An 8,164-nucleotide genomic window follows, 5' to 3' on the forward strand; every position below is an offset into this window, starting at 1 on the left:
TATGAGCCTCGCGGTGCTCATATGAGCCTCGTGGTGCTCATATGAGCCTCGTGGTGCTCATATGAGCCTCGTGGTGCTCATATGAGCCTCGTGGTGCTCATATGAGCCTCGTGGTGCTCATATGAGCCTCGCGGTGCTCATATGAGCCTCGTGGTGCTCATATGAGCCTCACGGTGCTCATATGAGCCTCACGGTGCTCATATGAGCCCCGTGAGGCTCATATGAGCCTCGTGGTGCTCATATGAGCCTCGTGGTGCTCATATGAGCCTCGCGGTGCTCATATGAGCCTCGCGGGACTCGTATGAGCCTCGCGGTGCTCATATGAGCCCAATGGTGCTCGTGTGAGCCTCGCGGTGCTCATATGAGCCTCGTGGTGCTCGTGTGAGTCTCGTGGTGCTCATATGAGCCTCGCGGTGCTCGTGTGAGTCTCGTGGTGCTCATATGAGCCTCGTGGAGCTCATATGAGCCTCGTGGTGCTCGTGTGAGCCTCGCGGTGCTCATATGAGCCTCGTGGTGCTCGTGTGAGCCTCGCGGTGCTCATATGAGCCTCGTGGTGCTCGTGTGAGTCTCGTGGTGCTCATATGAGCCTCGCGGTGCTCATATGAGCCTCGTGGTGCTCGTGTGAGTCTCACGGTGCTCATATGAGCCTCACGGTGCTCATATGAGCCTCACGGTGCTCATATGAGCCTCACGGTGCTCATATGAGCCTCGCGGTGCTCATATGAGCCTCACGGTGCTCATATGAGCCTCACGGTGCTCATATGAGCCTCACGGTGCTCATATGAGCCTCACGGTGCTCATATGAGCCTCACGGTGCTCATATGAGCCTCACGGTGCTCATATGAGTCTCGTGGTGCTCATATGAGTCTCGTGGTGCTCATATGAGCCTCACGGTGCTCATATGAGCCTCACGGTGCTCATATGAGCCTCACGGTGCTCATATGAGCCTCGTGGAGCTCATATGAGCCTCGTGGTGCTCGTGTGAGCCTCGTGGTGCTCATATGAGCCTCGTGGTGCTCATATGAGCCTCGCGGTGCTCATATGAGTCTCGTGGTGCTCATATGAGCCTCGTGGTGCTCATATGAGCCTCACGGTGCTCATATGAGCCTCACGGTGCTCATATGAGCCTCGCGGGGCTCATATGAGCCTCGTGGTGCTCATATGAGCCTCGCGGGGCTCGTATGAGCCTCGTGGTGCTCATATTTGCCTCGTGGTGCTCGTATGAGCCTCAGAGCTAATGGTTCGAAACATCAAATTACTCCTTGTATTATTGTTGGAACTATCGTCCGGGTTTGGCCCAGGATAATCATTCCTTTGTGAAGGATTTCCTCAAGATTTCCTTGTCCCAACCACTTGGGCTGGACGGTAGAGCGACGATCTCGCTTCATGCAGGTCGGCGTTCAATCCCCCGAGACCGTCCACAAGTGGTTGGGCACCATTCCTTTCTCCCCCCCGTCCCATCCCAAATCCTTATCCTGACCCCTTCCAAGTGCTATATAGTCGTAATGGCTTGGTGCTTTGTTCTGCTAGGTCCCTTCCCTTAGACTTTTTTTTTTAAATTAGCAGTAGAGGGGCTCAATGAGCTCTAGTTCAATTAGCAGGAGCTTAGCAAGCTCTAGTTCAGTTATTAAGGACCCTTGGCCTCGGGGAAGAAAGAGGCTCTCGGTGGGAAACCCAACTCCTCTTCCTCTTGAATATATTGACACAGAAATTACACTCTCGCTAACGACTCCCTCTAACGAGCTCCGATGTGCCAGTTATTAAGAACAGTGATTAAGAACAGCTTTTGTAACAGCAGAGAAAACAATAACTGTGGTGCCGTAATTGGGAGTAACCTCGAAATTGGTATTCATCCTAATTTAGTAAATTGCAATTCAATAGCAGCTCTGTCCTGAAGGGAAGGGAACTATTGGGGGAAAGCACATAGCCATTACGACTATATAACACAGGGAAGGGGTCAGGATAAGGATTTGGGATGGGACGTGGGGAAGGAATGGTGCCCAACCACTTGGACGGCTGGGGACTGAACGCCGACCTGCATGAAGCGAGACCGTCGCTCTACCGTCCAGCCCAAGTGGTTGGGATAGCTCTGTCCTGAGTTTCCAGTCATGACCTCTCAGTAAGCTGTTCCATTTCTACCTAATATATTCCTAATATATATCTATATCTATATATCTACCTAATATATTATCATCGTTTAATTTCTTAATGATTCTTAGGATCTTATATGCCACGAACATGTCTACTCATTTCCATTTTTCATATTGTAGAAACATAAGTTTTTTCTCATTTGTCAGATACGGTTAACGTGAGCCTCTCGACATGTTATTCTGCAGAAGGGCTTTAAATTCTGCTTATTTTATAGTAATTTTTCCTTTGCAATTCCATGAGCTGTCTTCATCTCCTTGTGTACTGACTTTGTGGTCTCTCTGTTCCTTTTCTAACTTTCATTACATTACATATACTTCAGTTGAAGTCGCGCAGCCATCTTTCATATCATTATTTCAGTTTTGTGCATGTGTAGCATCCCGGAGTGTGTGTGTGTGTGTGTGTGTGTGTGTGTGTGTGTGTGTGTGTGTGTGTGTGTGTGTGTGTCATCCCCTCACTCCTCCTCTGTGGCTGTAGAGGGGAGCACACCGAGGGCTCCAGATGAGCACTAAAAGTGTCTGAGAAGAGGCTGGTGGCATCAGAGCATCTTGCGTGAAGAGGCGGGATATTGTTTATAAGACAAACGTCCACACACACACACACACACACACACACACACACACACACACACACACACACACACACACACACCAGCCTCTCCAAACACCGACCATGATTGACTGGGGAGAGATAGGGTCCCTCGGGTAAATTCAGACACAGAGGAAGATATATCGATACATAAGTGACATCAAATAATGCTAAAGATGACATAAATACAGGGAGAGAGAGAGAGACTCTTCCCCTTAACATCAACCCCCAACACGCACCTACAAGTTACACCTATATGGGAATGAGTGAATCATTCCTCCCCCCCCCGAAAATGAGGGAGCAGGTGGAGCCCCCACACAGAGGAGCGTTCAGGCCATTGGAACAGCTAGTTGCAACGATCCTTTGCGATCAACGATTCCTTTGCGATCAACGATTCCTTTGCGATCAACGATTCCTTTGCGATCAACGATCCTTTGCGATCAACGATCCTTTGCGATCAACGATCCTTTGCGATCAACGATTCCTTTGCGATAAACGATCCTTTGCGATCAACGATTCCTTTGCGATCAACGATCCTTTGCGATCAACGATCCTTTGCGATCAACGATCCTTTGCGATCAACGATTCCTTTGCGATCAACGATTCCTTTGCGATCAACGATTCCTTTGCGATCAACGATCCTTAGCGATCACCGATCCTTTGCGATCAACGATCCTTTGCGATCAACGATCCTTAGCGATCACCGATCCTTTGCGATCAACGATCCTTTGCGATCAACGATCCTTTGCGATCAACGATTCCTTTGCGATCAACGATCCTTTGCGATCAACGATCTTCAGCGATCAACGATCCTTAGCGATAAACGATCCTTTGCGATCAACGATTCCTTTGCGATCAACGATCCTTTGCGATCAACGATCCTTTGCGATCAATGATCCTTTGTGATCAACGATCCTTAGCGATCAACGATCCACAGCTGTTCTTAAGACCCATAGCTGTTCTTAAGACCCACAGCTGTTCTTAAGACCCCTCAGCTGTTCTTAAGACCCCACAGCTGTTCTTAAGACCCCACAGCTGTTCTTAAGACCCCTCAGCTGTTCTTAAGACCCCACAGCTGTTCTTAAGATCCCTCAGCTGTTCTTTAGACCCCACAGCTGTTCTTAAGACCCCTCAGCTGTTCTTAAGACCCCACAGCTGTTCTTAAGATCCCTCAGCTGTTCTTTAGACCCCACAGCTGTTCTTAAGACCCCACAGCTGTTCTTAAGACCCCACAGCTGTTCTTAAGACCCCACAGCTGTTCTTAAGACCCCACGGCTGTTCTTAAGACCCCACAGCTGTTCTTAAGACCCCACAGCTGTTCTTAAGACCCCACAGCTGTTCTTAAGACCCCACAGCTGTTCTTAAGACCCCACAGCTGTTCTTAAGACCCCACAGCTGTTCTTAAGACCCCACAGCTGTTCTTAAGACCCCACGGCTGTTCTTAAGACCCCACGGCTGTTCTTAAGACCCCACAGCTGTTCTTAAGACCCCACGGCTGTTCTTAAGACCCCACAGCTGTTCTTAAGACCCCACAGCTGTTCTTAAGACCCCACAGCTGTTCTTAAGACCCCACAGCTGTTCTTAAGACCCCACAGCTGTTCTTAAGACCCCACAGCTGTTCTTAAGACCCCACAGCTGTTCTTAAGACCCCACAGCTGTTCTTAAGACCCCACAGCTGTTCTTAAGACCCCACAGCTGTTCTTAAGACCCCACAGCTGTTCTTAAGACCCCACAGCTGTTCTTAAGACCCCACAGCTGTTCTTAAGACCCCACAGCTGTTCTTAAGACCCCACAGCTGTTCTTAAGACCCCACAGCTGTTCTTTAGACCCCACAGCTGTTCTTAAGACCCCACAGCTGTTCTTAAGACCCCACAGCTGTTCTTAAGACCCCACAGCTGTTCTTAAGACCCCACAGCTGTTCTTAAGACCCCACGGCTGTTCTTAAGACCCCACAGCTGTTCTTAAGACCCCACAGCTGTTCTTAAGACCCCACAGCTGTTCTTAAGACCCACAGCTGTTCTTAAGAAGGCTCCAGTTACATTTATCCTGTTAACGTGCTGATTTGATTGATTTACAACCAGGTGAAGAGCAGTTGAGGATCAGTGCCAGATCTTCCTGACCTGTCCAGGGCTCGAACCCGGGTCAAAATGATGCAGGGTAATGGGACGATAACTATCAGGAGAAAGTGCCAAGCCAATACGATTATATGGCACTTGGAAGGGAATCAGGATACGGATTTGGGATGGGGGGGAGGAGGGGGGGATGGTGCCCAACGTCTTGGACGGTCGGGTATTGAACGCCGATCTGCAAGAAAGTGAGACCGTCGCTCTACCGTCCAGCCCAAGTGGTTGGGCTTCAAAATTGTGTAATAACTAAAAAAATATATATAGGTTTAATTTTCAAGAGATTTGAGTTTCCCAGTATTTCATCAACAATATTATCACCATCACTACAATCACTCCCTCCACCATTATCACCACTATCACCAAGACCACAATCACCACTATCACCACCACTACCACCACCACCACCACCACCACACCACCACCACCACCACACCACAATCACCACCACCACCACCACAATCACCACCACCACCACCACACTACAATCACCACCACCACCACCACACTACAATCACCACCACCACCACACTACAATCACCACCACCACCACCACCACACTACAATCACCACCACCACCACCACCACCACACTACAATCACCACCACCACCACCACACTACAATCACCACCACCACTACCACCACAATCACCACCACCACAATCACCACCACCACCTTCCCCCGAAAATTTTGTGTGAAATTTTTGCTAAACAATTTCTACAATATTTAACATAGGATTAAAAAGTTACAATAAAATATGTTAATAAATTAAAAACTACGATGATTTTATTTGCAACTTTGCATAAAGCAGAGCCTTTAGTCGCGTGTTGTTGCAGACGCTGACACAACCCATTGCAACCACTTGCAATGGATAATACCAATGGATAATACCAATGGATAATACCAATGGATAATACCAATGGATAATACCAATGGATAATACCAATGGATAATACCAATGGATAATACCAATGGATAATACCAATGGATAATATCAATGGATAATACCAATGGATAATACCAATGGATAATACCAATGGATAATACCAATGGATAATAAGTTTTGAAAGAAAACGATTCTGAAAAATAACACAAAAGTTCACTTGTGTATTTCTGAGCAATTTTCAAACAGTAAAAAAAATGTTTCTTACAATAATTCGCTAAAATCTTCATCCACGTGAAAAAAAGGTTCATGCAGTATGCAAAGTTGAAGAGTCATTCTCCACGCCCATGGAAGGGATACGAGAAAAAGGAGCTGGGATGGGACGGAGGGGGGAAAGGAATGGTATCCAACCACTTGGACAATCGAGGGATCGAGCGCTGACCTGCAAGAAGCGATCCTCAGGCACTGTTGATTAAATGGTGCACACTGCACGATGCTGAGCGTGCACAACGACTTCGCTATTCCTACACATAATGAAAACCCGTTAAAACCATTTGACTGTGCAATGTTAAGTCATATAATCTTCTAGCATAAGGATAGCAGATAGACTAAGAGTGCTCTCCACCCTCTAGTGACAGGTTATGTGGTGCTGGAAACTTCTCGGTTCGATTCTTTCTGTTTGAGAAACGGGTCGACTCGGGGGGGGGGGGGGGGGCATGACGCCCGTTAGGCTTCTCGAGGCCACCCACTCCCACCCACTAGATCAACAATTGACGTTATGCAGGATACAACACACAACAGTCGCCTCAATCCATGGTACCTATACACTGCTAGATGAACAGAGGCTTCAGTTGCTAGTAAGCCTGATCACACGAGCTCTGACCTGTTCGGGGAATCGAACCCGGGCCCATGTGCGTGTGAGCCGACTTCGCTATAAGCTGTAGGCTATCAAAGAGCCACCCCCCACCATCAAAGCCACCCCCCCACCATCAAAGCCACCCCCCACCATCAAAGCCACCCCACCATCAAAGCCACCCCCCCAAAAAGCCACCTTCCACCATCAAAGCCACCCCCACCATCAAAGCCACCCCCCCACCATCAAAGCCACCACCCACCATCAAAGCCACCCCCCCTTCAAAGCCATCCCCCACCATCAAAGCCATCCCCCACCATCAAAGCCACCCCCACCATCAAAGCCACCACCCACCATCAAAGCCACCGCTCACCATCAAAGCCACTCTCCACCATCAAAACCACCCTCCACCATCAAAGCCACCCCCAAAAAAGTCACCCTCCACCATCAAAGCCACCCCCCAAAAAGCCACCCTCCACCATCAAAACCACCCCCACCATCAAAGCCACCCTCCACCATCAAAGCCACCCCCAAAAAGCCACCATCCACCATCAAAGCCACCCCCAAAAAGCCACCCTCCATATCAAAGCCACCCTCCAAGCCACCCTCCACCATTAAAGCCACCCCTCCACCATCAAAGCCACCCTCCACCATCAAAGCCACCGTCCACCATCAAAGCCACAAACCAGGTAAGCTTGATGAACTCACCGTGTGGACGCAGTCTCTGGAGTCTGGATGATAAGGTCACCAGACCTTACTTTTGCAGCCCACATTCCCACTGAAAATCTGGATCAAGAGAACATTTGGTCTATTGCGCTACGTGAGGTACGCGATAGACTGGATAGATAGATGCTTCGATAGATTAGAGGACAGGGGAGGAGATAGACTGTAGGGCAGATGTTGTGGTAGACTGTAAGACAGAGGACGCTGAAGACTGTTTAAACACATAAATTTTTTTTAATTTTGTTTTTAAATTTTGCCCCGAGGGGCGAGTTTATTAGGCAGCGCCACTCATCTTGTGAGTGGACACACTGCCATAGCAGCATGTACAACACTCCCCAATAGGAAGAAAACCCGCTGGGTTGTTCATCTTGTCACTTGTACCCAGACACAGCTGGGACTTGCTTAACTGTCTCAAGTGAACAGCTCCTCAAACAAGAAGATTAACATCTGTCAACTCTTAAAATCTTGCGGGTGCAAAATGGGGGAATCTTTTTAAGAACAGTATAAATATTTGACAAATAGTGTTTTCCTAACTCAAACAATGTGGGGTTTATTATTCTACACATATTTCTAATGTCTCTCAGGTGTTAACATTCACCTAGATAGTGGTTAAGGCGGTGTCCATCACTCTCATCACAGATTCTGCAACTTAGCTGATCAACTGTTGTTTCCATTCCGAATCTCCATGGATATTGTATCCAAGACGGATTCTCGCTATTACTGATTCTCTCCCGCGTCCTCCTCCTCTTCGTCCATAATGATTGGGATTGCCAGCTGCAACCATGTTGTAACAGCGGACAGATTCACTGGTTTGTGCTTCTATCCTCCTTTCCTCAGTTGCCTTG

Source organism: Procambarus clarkii, chromosome 10 (genome assembly GCF_040958095.1).
Source record: "Procambarus clarkii isolate CNS0578487 chromosome 10, FALCON_Pclarkii_2.0, whole genome shotgun sequence".
NCBI lineage: Eukaryota > Metazoa > Arthropoda > Malacostraca > Decapoda > Cambaridae > Procambarus > Procambarus clarkii.